Source organism: Ranitomeya variabilis, chromosome 6, assembly GCF_051348905.1.
Source record: "Ranitomeya variabilis isolate aRanVar5 chromosome 6, aRanVar5.hap1, whole genome shotgun sequence".
Classification (NCBI taxonomy): domain Eukaryota; kingdom Metazoa; phylum Chordata; class Amphibia; order Anura; family Dendrobatidae; genus Ranitomeya; species Ranitomeya variabilis.
Window position 1 is genome coordinate 469,015,624 of NC_135237.1, and position 15,172 is coordinate 469,030,795.

Genomic DNA, 15,172 nt, shown 5'->3' on the forward strand with positions numbered 1-15,172 from the left:
ATTCCAACAATGTATCACCTACTAGGTCTTCTGCTGTAGTTGTAATAAAATCCACGTTTTATATGCTGAAGATCTACCAGGTCTCTAAATGCTGTGCTCTGTATAACCTGCCCACACCACTGATTGGCAGCTTTCTGTGTACACTGTGTATAGGCAGAAAGCTGCCAATCAGTGGTGGGGGCGGGGTTATACAGAGCTCATGGATATGGAGGACTACATTGCAGCAGGGTTACTAGTCCTCTAGCAACAATCTCCTGCTGATAAAACCCTGAATTTATCAAAACTACAGAAAGCAGCCCAGTAAGTGACACATCACTGGAATTAGTGTGTCTGCACTTTATGATGCTCTTAGATTAGTTGACAAAACCCTTGTGATGAATTTCCTTTATGTACCTATTTCTCCATATACAGTACTTTACATCATTATTATATTACTACTGCTTATGTGGCTGGTTGGTTGTGTTGGGGTTGCAATCTCAAAGCCAGGTTGCCTTGCAGGTCCCTCAAACATTACAGTGATTACCGAATTCCATTCAATAGTAGTAAATGGACAGTGCTTCATCTTACAGACTTCCATGTATTATCTCCGGTCTGTGTGCTGATATAATATCTTATTTTTTGTTGTTTTTTTCATATATTTCTGCTGTATTAGAACCATTATCGCTATTTTAATCATAATAGAGTTCAGTTATGAAAAACCTTTTTGCAGATTTTTTTCTTTTTCTTTTGTGAGTTTTCTTAGATCTAGGTTGGTGGAAGTGCTGGCCAAAAATCTTGGTAACAATGTCATAAGTTACACGGACAACTTATTGGACGATGATCCAGATAGAACTTACAGATGGTTGTCACCATTCCCATTGCGTGCTCAGTTAACAGAAAATCCTTGTTAGCCACGAAGGAAGGAGAATAGGACTCCTACCTCTAGTGATCAATATTACAAATAACTGCATGTATATGTCTTCTGGCTAGAGATGAGTGGATCTGACAAAATTAGAATTCCACAAAACGTGTGGGTTTTCCCTGGTAATTCGATTTGCAGTGAAGTTATTCCCTGTGAATTGAATGTTCCTTGTTATGCTCTGGGGTCCTTACAGACCCCAGCTCATAATAAGCATAAGATATAAAAAATACAAAAAAAACCCAAACCGAAACTCACTCACCACAAGTACGATGCATATTGACCTCCGAGGACTAGTCGTGGCCAAAGTTCTGACCACAAGTGAACAGGCTGGAGCCATGATGGCAGAAAGAGAAGATTTGCTGACTGTCTTCCAGTCCTTTTCTTTCTGCTGTTGCATCTTCAACCTGTTCACTCCAGGCCACAACTTCCAACATTGACCAGTCCTCAGAAGTTACTGCGTGTCGCCAGTGACCTCTGGAGCCTGGTTGTGACCAGAAGTCCTGGCCTAGGGTGAGCAGGACAGTGTAAAGAGCAGGTGGCTCTGAGAACCCGGACAGCCAGCAGTAGAAGGGGCTGGACAGGTGAGTGGTAAGGTAAGTAGTAGAGCTTTTTTTTTTGCATTTTAAACTTTTTCCACCACTTTACTGAATCTGTGCAAAGCGAATTTACAAATATCTGGATTCTCAGTGCAGGTTTTTGTGTATTTGAGAAGAATCAAATTCCATTCAGATAAACTCACTCATTTGTGCTTCTGACAAATATTGAGGTTACAGGTTACAACATTTGAAAATCTCGTGTTGCTGCTGAGAATGGATGGATTGAAGAAACCAAATAGTGGAGAACCCTTCTGAGAGGCTTCTGAAATTTGCCTCCTTTAGTATTTTAGCATTTTTTCTTTAAATCAACTAACTTGCGTCAGTAATGTGTGAAATGTTTCAGTTGAAAAGGAGGCTTATATACGTAGTTCAACTACAAAAAGGACTTCCTATTATTGATAAATATATTGTATAAAGTTCAGACTCTTAAACATTGCTCATGTTTAGGCTGTGTGTCTTACAACTGGTCAAAGTCACACAGACTGAGGCCCCTCTTGATAAAGGGTCAACTGGAGTAAGATGCGCCAAATGAGCAAGCATCTTGGTGAATTTAATGCATTTTCAGCTGCTTTGCACCAGCATTAGAACATTACTCCAGTTGGGGACTGGAGTACATTTTTGTCTTAATTTGAGGCGTAAATTATGATGAATTTGGCAACTTTGCTATGCCACGCCCAGTATTGCAATGCCCTATTCTTTTAAAAAGATAGTGGAGTTTGCATAAAAATGCCTTAAATTACAGCATTTTAATACAACTACAACTTTCACTATTGTTTTTGTGACATTTCAAACAGTACAGTGATGAATTAGGGACTAAAACTTTAAACATTAAACCGTAGTACCTATGAAACAAATTTATTTTTATTTTTACTTATCATTATTTTGAACTTGAAGGCTAAAAAGTATCTGGTCATCCAGCCTATTTGCAGCAGCTGTAAGTGGGCGGAATTGCAGAAACATATTGATTCTGCAACACCCCAGGTAACCGGTTGCTGCAGTGATGTTGCCTTCCCTTCGGGGAGGGTGATGTCACGCTTAGAGGCAAGGGAGATTCTCTCTATCAGGTAAGGCACTCACATTCAACACATCTGAATCTAGGCTAGGAGGGGGAGCTCAGGACCCGGATTCAGGGGAGCTTCCTTACACTTTATGTATCCTGGTCTGGAGGAGGAGCTACCCAGTCTGAGAGAGGAGAGCAGAAGAACGTCTGGAGAAGACGTAGGGGCTGAGCAGCCACGAGGGAGCTGCAACCCCTGGAAAGAAGGAGAATCTGAAGGAGAGTTGAATAGTGGAGGAGCTTAGAGGGAAGAAGCACAGAGGAGGAAGAGGCTCAGGAGGGGAACAGCAGAAGGACACCCTAGGAGTCAGAGTGCAGAAGCCGGGCTTATCGGGAGCCCGAGGTCGTGCTGTTCTCCAGGATGCATGGCAGAACCGGAGGGCATAGGACTGTATGTCAATTGCCTGCATCAAGTCTGGGGTGAAGCAGTGACCTTAGAGCCTGGGTCATGATAGAGACTGTTATGACCCCAATGGCGAGGGTCTCAGAGGAACGTGGAAGTCTGCAGAATACAAAAATCCAGCTCATAGGGCAGTGGTAACTGGGTTGACCATATATCTACTCCTAACGCCAACACTAGAAGTAGCCGGGGATCATTCCTACGTTGATTCTAGATGACACGCGCCAGCCGGAGAATCTAGCTACCCCTAGTAGAGGAAAACAAAGACCTTTCTTGCCTCCAGAGAAGGGGACCCCAAAGCTGGATAGAAGCCCCCCACAAATAATGACGGTGAGGTAAGAGGAAATGACAAACACAGAAATGAATCAGGTTTAGCACAGAGAGGCCCGCTTACTGATAGCAGAATAAAGAAAGGTAACTTATATGGTCAACAAAAACCCTATCAAAATCCACACTGGAAATTCAAGAACCCCCGAACCGTCTAACGGTCCGGGAGGAGAACACCAGCTCCCTAGAGCTTCCAGCAAAGGTCAGGATATAGATTTGGAACAAGCTGGACAAAAATACAAAACCAAAACAAATAGCAAAAAGCAAAAGGCAGACTTAGCTGATATAACTGGAACCAGGATCAGTAGACAAGAGCACAGCAGACTAGCTCTGATAACTACGTTGCCAGGCATTGAACTGAAGGTCCAGGGAGCTTATATAGCAACACCCCTAACTAACGACCCAGGTGCGGATAAAAGGAATGACAGAAAAACCAGAGTCAAAAAACTAGTAACCACTAGAGGGAGCAAAAAGCAAATTCACAACAGTACCCCCCCCTTAGTGAGGGGTCACCGAACCCTCACCACGACCACCAGGGCGATCAGGATGAGCGGCATGAAAGGCACGAACTAAATCGGCCGCATGAACATCAGAGGCGACCACCCAGGAATTATCCTCCTGACCATAGCCCTTCCACTTGACCAGGTACTGAAGCCTCCGCCTGGAGAGGCGAGAATCCAAGATCTTCTCCACCACGTACTCCAACTCGCCCTCAACCAACACCGGAGCAGGAGGCTCAGCAGAAGGACCTACAGGCACAATGTACCGCCGCAACAAGGACCTATGAAATACATTGTGAATAGCAAACGACACAGGAAGATCCAGACGAAAAGATACAGGATTAAGGATTTCCAATATCTTGTAAGGCCCAATAAAACGAGGTTTAAATTTGGGAGAGGAGACCTTCATAGGAACAAAGCGGGAAGAAAGCCATACCAAATCCCCAACGCGTAGTCGGGGACCCACACCGCGGCGGCGGTTGGCAAAGCGCTGAGCCTTCTCCTGTGACAACTTCAAGTTGTCCACCACATGATTCCAGATCTGCTGCAACCTATCCACCACAGAATCCACCCCAGGACAGTCAGAAGGCTCCACATGACCCGAAGAAAAGCGAGGATGGAAACCAGAGTTGCAGAAAAAAGGCGAAACCAAGGTGGCGGAACTAGCCCGATTATTAAGGGCAAACTCAGCCAAAGGCAAGAATGTCACCCAATCGTCCTGATCAGCAGAGACAAAACACCTCAAATAAGCCTCCAAAGTCTGATTGGTTCGCTCCGTCTGTCCATTAGTCTGAGGATGGAAAGCAGACGAAAACGACAAATCAATGCCCATCCTACTACAAAAGGATCGCCAGAACCTGGAAACGAACTGGGATCCTCTGTCTGACACAATATTCTCAGGGATGCCGTGCAAACGAACCACGTTCTGGAAAAACACAGGAACCAGATCGGAAGAGGAAGGCAGCTTAGGCAAAGGAACCAAATGGACCATCTTGGAGAAGCGATCACATATCACCCAGATAACGGACATGCCCTGAGATAGCGGAAGATCAGAAATGAAATCCATGGAGATATGTGTCCAAGGTCTCTTCGGGACAGGCAAGGGCAAGAGCAAACCGCTGGCACGAGAACAGCAAGGCTTAGCTCGAGCACAAGTCCCACAGGACTGCACAAATGACCGCACATCTCTTGACAAGGAAGGCCACCAAAAGGACCTGGCCACCAGATCTCTGGTGCCAAAAATTCCCGGGTGACCTGCCAACACCGAGGAATGAACCTCGGAAATGACTCTGCTGGTCCACTTATCCGGGACAAACAGTCTGTCAGATGGACAAGACTCAGGCCTATCAGCCTGAAATCTCTGCAACACACGTCGCAGATCCGGAGAAATAGCTGACAAGATAACTCCATCTTTAAGAATACCAACAGGATCAGCGACTCCAGGAGCATCAGGCACAAAGCTCCTAGAAAGAGCATCGGCCTTCACATTCTTTGAACCTGGTAAATACGAGACAACAAAATCAAAGCGGGAGAAAAACAATGACCAGCGGGCCTGTCTCGGATTAAGGCGTTTAGCAGACTCGAGATACATCAGATTTTTGTGATCAGTCAAGACCACCACACGATGCTTAGCACCCTCGAGCCAATGACGCCACTCCTCAAATGCCCATTTCATGGCCAACAACTCCCGATTGCCCACATCATAATTTCGCTCGGCAGGCGAAAACTTCCTAGAGAAAAAGGCACAAGGTTTCATAACAGAGCAACCAGGGCCTCTCTGCGACAAAACGGCCCCTGCCCCAATCTCCGAAGCATCCACCTCAACCTGAAAGGGAAGTGAGACGTCAGGCTGGCACAAAACAGGCGCCGAAGTAAACCGGCGTTTCAACTCCTGGAAAGCCTCCACGGCAGCAGGAGCCCAGTTAGCTACATCGGAGCCCTTCTTGGTCATATCCGTCAAAGGTTTCACAATGCTAGAAAAATTAGCAATAAAACGACGGTAGAAGTTAGCGAAGCCCAAGAACTTCTGAAGACTCTTAACTGACGAGGGCTGAGTCCAATCAAGAATAGCTCGGACCTTGACTGGGTCCATCTCCACAGCAGAAGGAGAAAAAATGAACCCCAAAAAGGGAACCTTCTGTACACCAAAGAGACACTTTGAGCCCTTGACAAACAAAGAATTTTCACGCAAAATTTTAAAGACCAACCTGACCTGCTCCACATGCGAATCCCAATTATCAGAAAAAACCAAAATATCATCCAGATAAACAATCAAAAATTTATCCAGATACTTCCGGAAAATGTCATGCATAAAGGACTGAAAAACTGAAGGCGCATTGGAGAGCCCAAAAGGCATCACCAAGTACTCAAAATGACCTTCGGGCGTATTGAATGCGGTTTTCCATTCATCACCTTGCTTAATGCGCACAAGGTTGTACGCACCACGAAGGTCTATCTTGGTGAACCACTTGGCACCCTTAATCCGGGCAAACAAGTCAGACAACAGCGGTAAAGGATACTGAAATTTGACAGTGATCTTATTTAAAAGCCGATAATCAATACAAGGTCTCAAAGATCCGTCCTTTTTTGCCACAAAAAAGAATCCCGCACCAAGAGGGGAAGAAGACGGACGAATATGTCCTTTCTCCAGAGACTCCTTGATATATGAACGCATAGCGGTATGTTCAGGTACCGACAGATTAAACAGTCTTCCCTTAGGAAACTTACTGCCTGGGATCAAATCTATAGCACAGTCACAGTCCCTATGAGGAGGCAGTGCACTGGACTCAGACTCACTGAAGACATCCTGATAATCAGACAAATACTCCGGAACTTCCGAAGGCGTAGAAGAAGCAATAGACACAGGCAGGGAATCCCCATGAATACCACGACAGCCCCAACTTGAGACTGACATAGCCTTCCAGTCCAGGACTGGATTATGGGTCTGTAACCATGGCAGCCCTAAAACAACCAAATCATGCATTTTATGTAAAACCAGGAAACGTATCACCTCGCGGTGTTCAGGAGTCATGCACATGGTAACCTGTGTCCAATACTGCGGTTTATTTGCTGCCAATGGTGTAGCATCAATACCCCTAAGAGGAATAGGATTTTCTAATGGTTCAAGAGTAAAACCACAGTGCTTAGCAAATGACAGATCCATAAGACTCAGGGCAGCACCTGAATCTACAAACGCCATGACAGGATAAGACGACAGTGAGCAAATCAAAGTTACAGACAGAATAAATTTAGGTTGCAAATTACCAACGGTGACAGGACTAACAACCTTAGCTATACGTTTAGAGCATGCTGAGATAACATGTGTAGAATCACCACAGTAGTAGCACAAGCCATTCCGGCGTCTATGAATTTTCCGCTCATTTCTAGTCAGGATTCTATCACATTGCATTAAATCAGGTGTCTGTTCAGACAACACCATGAGGGAATTTGCGGTTTTTCTATCACATTGCTCCGAATTAGGTGTCTGTTCAGACAACACCATGAGGGAATTTGCGGTTTTGCGCTCCCGCAACCGCCGGTCAATTTGAATAGCCAGTGCCATAGTATCATTCAGACCTGTGGGAATGGGAAAACCCACCATAACATTCTTAATGGCTTCAGAAAGGCCATTTCTAAAATTAGCGGCCAGTGCACACTCGTTCCAATGTGTCAGCACGGACCATTTCCGAAATTTTTGGCAATACACTTCAGCCTCGTCCTGCCCCTGAGACATAGCCAGCAAGGCCTTTTCTGCCTGAATCTCAAGATTGGGTTCCTCATAAAGTAAACCGAGCGCCAGAAAAAACGCATCAAGATCAGCCAATGCCGGATCTCCTGGCGCCAGCGAAAAAGCCCAATCCTGAGGGTCGCCCCGTAAGAACGAAATAACAATTTTTACTTGCTGAGCAGAATCTCCAGATGAACAGGGTCTCAGGGACAAAAACAATTTACAATTATTCACGAAATTCCTAAACTTAAACCTGTCTCCGGAAAATAGTTCAGGAATCGGTATTTTAGGTTCTGACCTAGGATTTCTGATAACATAGTCTTGTATGCCCTGCACACGAGTAGCCAGCTGGTCCACACTTGTAATCAAGGTCTGGACATTCATGTCTGCAGCAAGCATAGCCACTCTGAGGTAAAGGGGAAGAAGAAAAAAAAAAAAAAAAAAAACTCAGAATCTTCTTTCTTATAATCCCTCTTCTGCAATGCATTAAACATTTAATACTGGCCTGGCAAACTGTTATGACCCCAATGGCGAGGGTCTCAGAGGAACGTGGAAGTCTGCAGAATACAAAAATCCAGCTCATAGGGCAGTGGTAACTGGGTTGACCATATATCTACTCCTAACGCCAACACTAGAAGTAGCCGGGGATCATTCCTACGTTGATTCTAGATGACACGCGCCAGCCGGAGAATCTAGCTACCCCTAGTAGAGGAAAACAAAGACCTTTCTTGCCTCCAGAGAAGGGGACCCCAAAGCTGGATAGAAGCCCCCCACAAATAATGACGGTGAGGTAAGAGGAAATGACAAACACAGAAATGAATCAGGTTTAGCACAGAGAGGCCCGCTTACTGATAGCAGAATAAAGAAAGGTAACTTATATGGTCAACAAAAACCCTATCAAAATCCACACTGGAAATTCAAGAACCCCCGAACCGTCTAACGGTCCGGGAGGAGAACACCAGCTCCCTAGAGCTTCCAGCAAAGGTCAGGATATAGATTTGGAACAAGCTGGACAAAAATACAAAACCAAAACAAATAGCAAAAAGCAAAAGGCAGACTTAGCTGATATAACTGGAACCAGGATCAGTAGACAAGAGCACAGCAGACTAGCTCTGATAACTACGTTGCCAGGCATTGAACTGAAGGTCCAGGGAGCTTATATAGCAACACCCCTAACTAACGACCCAGGTGCGGATAAAAGGAATGACAGAAAAACCAGAGTCAAAAAACTAGTAACCACTAGAGGGAGCAAAAAGCAAATTCACAACAAGAGACCCTATAAACCGGCTTGAACTGCCTATCGTACAGACATCTGTCTTAGGACAGGAGAGAGGGGACTTTCACTGAGCATCAAGTGGCAGGGACCTAACCAACTAAATAGCGCACGTAGGAAAGGCTTACGGACCTCACCTGGGAGAGGGGTCTCCTATTGCCTCCAAGCCGGCCGGACCACAGCTACCCTGCAATTGGTACCCTGGACTCAGGACTACTACTACCATCAGTAAACCAGGTAACTGAGACTGCAAACCTGTGTCCTCGTTCTTTGCCATACAATCCACCACACCATCAGTGCCCTACACTTGAGAAGCCCTGGTGACCCCGCTTCACCTGTGGGAAGCGTCACCATCTTGCATACCATCACCCCAGAAGACCCCTTTAAGCAGCGTCGTCCTCACTGACTGAAAACCACAGGTGGCGTCACGAACATAGACATTACAAATTCCCTTAAAGACCTTCCCCTTTAATTGGGCACCCAAGGCCACGGACCAGGTCGCAGTCACCCTGACATCCCCTTTAAAAGCAACCCAGTACCAAGTACCCTGCTGCCCTGGCTGGCGACTCAATTCCATAACTCTCCTAAAAATGAAGAGAAGCTACAGAAACTACAGAAATTGCATGGTGCAAAGACAGAGTTAGGCTACATTCCCACGATGAATATTTGATGCACTTTTGATGCTTCAGACTTTGTGCAGCATTTCTGCACCTATTAGGTAAATTAGGAAATTTGTGTTTTTGACGCTGTGGTTTTTGTTTCTCTTTAGTATGTCATGTCTTGTTTCACACTTTAGAAGCTGCAGTGGTGGAGATAGAAGCAGAATGCCAGTGCTGCACTCACCTCTCCCACAGCTTCTATTAGTGTTGTGGAACCAGGATATCTTCAGAGGGCAGCATATAAACTGTAGTAAATAGCTGCAGTGCCCCCATGAGGTCCTGTTCTAGTAGGGGTCATAGACAATGCGGCAAAGTGACTGCAGCCTCAGCCTCCTGTGACGTCCTATTTGAGACTCACAAACGAAATGTCACAGAGTATTTATAGTAAAACTAATTACAAAAGTGCTTTGGGTATAAAAAAAATATTTAAAAAGGACATTTTAGTCACTTGGCCAACCCTTTAACCTAAAAGAAACAGTTGGAAATATCCCTTTTAACCAAAGTACTGCTGGCACAAAGAGATTCAAATTATTGCTCATGTTAACAGAAAAACATAGATTTTTTTATATGTATAAAAGTGAAAAACTAACTTACTGAAAGCTAACAGCTTCAAATCAAGAATGCAGATTTTCATTATTCATACTGGGAATAAAAAGGTAAAATGGAGGAGTTGCCTATTTGTCCATATCATCCTGTAACATGGCCTTATAGGGCCAGTCAGGGAGAGCCAATGATGAGCGGGGGCTTCAATTGTGTACTATGTAGGGTGCCAACCTCCGCAGCAGGGTAGGGACACTGTAGTTGTTTAATTGGGTTATGTTTAAGTGATGTTTTATCAAGACTATCTGGACATGTTAAGTCGGTGAATCTGTTGTGGAGTCGACTATGAACCAATCAATTTTCTTCTTTCACTTTTAATAATGCCTGTGAAAACCGAGATCTGAAATCTTTTGGTATACTGTTTATTTTACTCTATTTTTATTATATTTTCATACATGCATTGTAATAGTTTGAGATATGATCACATGTACTTTCTTGAAAAACAGTCAAAATGCTTGGTCAAAGCTATTGCTGACCAAGTCTTCAGACTCTATCCCACTTAGCTCCCCGGACACCCAAGTTCCTCACTCCACAATGGGGCACTAAAGTAATAAAATGCATAACACATCTCAATGAAATATATTACAGGTTATAGTGTACGTAATTCTAAGTTTAAATGGACGACCGATGCTTCTTAAGGATTTTTCATAATTGATTTTCTCTTTAACATCTCTAGATTTGTGTTATACTATCAGACCATTAACCTGCAGTCTATACTTACTGCCTCTATTGAAATATAACACTGCGTGATACAAACATTTTACTGTCAGGAAACTGATTATTACCTGCCTTGATGAATTATAAATGAACAGTGGATTTCGTTTCTTAGAGCTGGAAACTTATTCTGACCGTTTCCAGAATTGAATACCAACTACTAGAAGTTCCAAAGCAAAAGGCAGTGTTCACACGATGCAGTCTAATCGTAACGGGCCGGCGGCATTGCAGGTGCAACAGTGGTTCCCCTGTCAGATATAGCGAATGTGCAGGGAAATAGTGGAAACACCGCAACGGCACATGGCTGCTGGTGTTTTCAGCATTGGTTAGCGAAGTTATATACTGCAAACTACAATTATTTTATTTTGAGATTTAATATTTCAATATTATTATTATTATTATTTATTTATATAGCACCATTAATTCCATGGTGCTGTACATGAGAAAGGGGTTACATACAGGGTTATAGATATCGTTTACAGTAAACAGGTTTACTGTGACAGACTGGTACAGAGGGGAGAGGACCCTGTCCTAGCGGACTTACATTCTATGGGATAGTGGGGAAGAGACAGAAGGTAGTGGTGAGGCGGCGGCTCTGGCGGTGGTGAGGCGGCGGCTCTGGCGGTAGTGAGGCGGCGGCTCTGGCAGGGTGAGGCTGCGGCTCTGGCGGTGGTGAGGCGGCAGCTCTGGCGGTGGTGAGGGGCAGCTCTGGCGGTGGTGAGGCTGCGGCATGGTTATTGTAGGCTGTAGGCTTTCCTGAAGAGATGGGTTTTCAGGTTCCGTCTGAAGGATCCGAGGGTGGTGGATAATCGGACATGTTGAGGCATGGAATTCCAGAGGATGGGGGATATTCGGGAGAAATTTTGGAGGTGGTTGTGTGAGGAACGAATAAGTGTGGAGGAGAGTAGGACAGGTGGTGAGGTGTGATGTGGAAAAGAGGCGAGTAAGCTCTCTTTCAGTGATGTTGGAGAGGGAGGTTATTAGGGAAGGGCAGAGGTCTGGTATATGGAGTGGTTGGGGTGGTGGACAAGTAAAGGTTTGCCTTGTTTGGTCGATCTTGTTTTTGAAGGAGGTGGCAAAGTCATTGGAAGAGATGAAGGGAGTTGGAGGTGGCAGTGGTGGGCGGAGGAGAGAGTTAAATGTGCTGAACAGTTGTTTTGATTTGTAGGATATGTTTTACATTATAAAAAACTTTCTATGTTCAAGAGCAAAAAATAAGTAAAAATCCAAGAACACTAGAATAACTTGAACAAGACATTTACTGGAATCCTAAAAGAGAAAGAAGAAACAATAAGAATAAATTGAATTGATGCTAAATCGCTTAAGTGGTAAGCCAGTCAATAAAACATGAAACAGAAAGGAAATGAATAATGAACTTTATCACCTATAATTGCCATTAGATTTCCCAGAGGCTTCTAAGGTTTGGCCAGTGGAGTTAATTTACAGAACAGCAACATAATTCCTTAAGGTATCATACAAAACAAAATTGAAACCACTGTGCTCACAATTGAAAATCAAAGTTATTATACTTGTGTTATTTCAATACAGGCTACAGATTACAAAATGTTTTACTACTTTGGATGTTTAATTTTGTTACATGTAAACATTTTGTTTAGCGTTAAAGGGATTAAATGAGAATAAAAACCCTGGCTGGTCTCTTAGGATTTGTGCACACGGCGTCTTTTAAACTGTTTTTGAAGCAGATAGTGCTAGAGGAAAATGCTATTTTTTTTCCCGATGTGTCTTTTGAATCTTTTTTTATGAGCATTTTCTGATGGTTTTTGCCAACTGCGATTTTTTTGGAGAGTTTTCCCTTGTTTATTTGTGATTTTTTTTTTTACTATAATTTTCAGTCTTTTTTTCCACTCCCTTGAATAATGAAGAAACCGCTAACATTTTTTGACCCCTTCATGACATATGACATATTTAGGTCATATGTCCTGTCGCTGCCTTTGATGCTGGCTCATGCGCAGAGCCCGCATCTTTTCCCGCATTTAATCAGTCATCATGTGCGTTTAATAGCCACAGGTGAAGCGGTGCTCCGCCTGAGGCTTTTAACCTAGTTAATTCCCACTGTTAATCATTCACAGCGGGATTTAAAACTCACTGGCTGGGAAACGTGTCATTCATTCAGCCCATCGGTGGCCCTGTCATGTGATCGAAGGGCGTTGATGGATTGTCATGACAACCGTGGGTCTGCTGATGACTCCTGTGCTTGTCATTATGAGCCTCCTGTGAATGCCAGTCCACAGTTTCAAGTCTCCTTAAAGACTATCAAAATAAAGTAAGAAATAAAAAAAGAAAAAATTCATATCTCCTCACTGTTGCCCCATTGAAAATAAAAAAAAATAAAATAAAAAATACATATACTTGGTATCGCTGTGTTCATAAATGTCTAATCTATCAAAATATAAATTAATCCCATCGCTAAACAGCATAATGAGAAAAAAATCAAAACGCCATAATTACACTTTTTTGCCACAGCAACATTGCAATAAAATGCAATAAAAGGCGATCAAAACATTATATCTATCCTAAAATAGTATCAGTAAAAATATCAGCTCAGGGCACAAAAAAGAGCCTTAACCCTGCCCCAGATCCTGAAAAATGAAAACTTGGGAGACAAAAGCAAGATTTTTTTTCATACAAATTTCCATTTTTTTTCACCACTTAAAAAAAAACTATTCATGTTTAGCATCTGTGTAATCGTACTGATCTGGAGAATCATATTGCCAGGCCAGTTTTACCAAATGGTCAATATTTATTAATTTTATTACGGTATTTAAAAAAAATTGTGGAATTGCACTTGTTTTTGCAATTTCATCACACTTGTAATTTTTTTCCCATTTTCCAGTACACTATATGATATAATATTAATGGTGTCGCTCAAAAGTACAACTCATCCTGCAAAAAACAAGCCCTCATATAGCTATGACTACGATAAAATTAAAAAGTTAAACTCTTGGAAGAAGGGGAGGAAAAAATGAAAATGAAAAAATGAAACATGGTCCGGGGGTGAAAAGTTTAAGCAAAAATAATAACAAAATGCTCCAAGAGACATCTTGTTGTCTTCCAGGCATCTTTACAGCATCCCCATTAACTTGTATTGTTAAATATAGAGCATCTTCCGAGCTGAAAACGTCAGAAGAATGAACAGGACATGTCACTTCTTTTAACTGCGTGCCGTTTTCAGATTATTAAAAGCCTGAACATATGCACAGTACATCATTTGTACATAGAAATGCATATGTTCATTCTATTGAGCAAAAGACGTCATGTGCTCTTATAGAAAGCAGCACCACTTTAGCTCATTTTCTTTACATATTTCTTGACATGTTTAAAAGCAGCAAAATTAGCCCTAGGTCAGGTGCACACGGACGTCAATTGTCAATCTGAGAGAATCGGGCTGATCATGCAAATGACACTTTGATCAAACTCTGATCAAACTCAGAGTGTCAGCATAGTGTGATCCAATTCTCTTCGATGAGGAGAAGATGGAGGACAAAATTTCTCCACAAATGGCTGTACTGCCAAGCCTCCAATTTCTCTGAAAAGAGGAGTGAATAATGCTCTAAGATCTCTTTGGATCAAGGTGACTTCGTCATAGAAATGGATGATATTTAACAAAATTAAACCCACTTATCAAAAATGATTTAATAAAAAATGCTAACTACGTACCCATCCAAAAAGCCAACACTTGCAAAAGGAGCTGTATTGGTGTGGTGAGTATGAAAATAAATTTGTCTTGTAGAGCAGATGAACAAAAATGAAAATTATTTGTGACATGCACACTTTGTGAGGTGGACAGTTACACAAAAATATCTGACTTTTGGCGATTTTGTTTTTGTATTTTAAAAAGACAATTACCATATTTTTCAGATTATAAGACGCATGATTATAAGACGCTCCCCAAATTTTGAGGAGAAAAATAGGAACAAAAACGTTTTAAATAAAATGGTGGTGTTTCTTATAATCAGTGAGTCTTATTGCTTACCGAGGGTGCTGGCTGCGGTGAAGTGGGGGTCCCAGGGTCGCTGCTGGTGGAGGCAAGAGTGGAACATTGCTGCAAGTCGCAGGCTTGGATGATGGGGTGTACCGATGTGCACCGCTGCGGGTGTTCGGTGGTGTGAGGGCTCTGCTGACATTTTGTGAAAGTCCAGAGCACCCCGCACTTACATGATTCAGTATACTGTGGACTCCGGGAAAATGTCTGCCGAGGGCGGCGTATGCGCAGATGGAGATCTGAGCACCGATATCTCGGGAGATGAGATCTCAGCACTGAGGTTTTTGTCCTGATGAAGAGGTCCTGTGTTGACCTTGAAACACATTGACTTTGTAAATCTGTTCAAATAAAGTTGTCAATGATATCATCTGTTCATCAAATTTATCAGCAAGCACATCTAGTGACACTTCATCTT

At 43.0% G+C, this 15,172-nt stretch overlaps 1 protein-coding gene across 1 annotated transcript in view; it reads left to right on the top strand.

Annotated features, from left to right (window-relative positions):
• Positions 1-15,172, top strand: part of DNAJC5B (DnaJ heat shock protein family (Hsp40) member C5 beta) — a 371,842-nt gene that overhangs the window by 131,907 nt on the left and 224,763 nt on the right. The window lies entirely within an intron of this gene.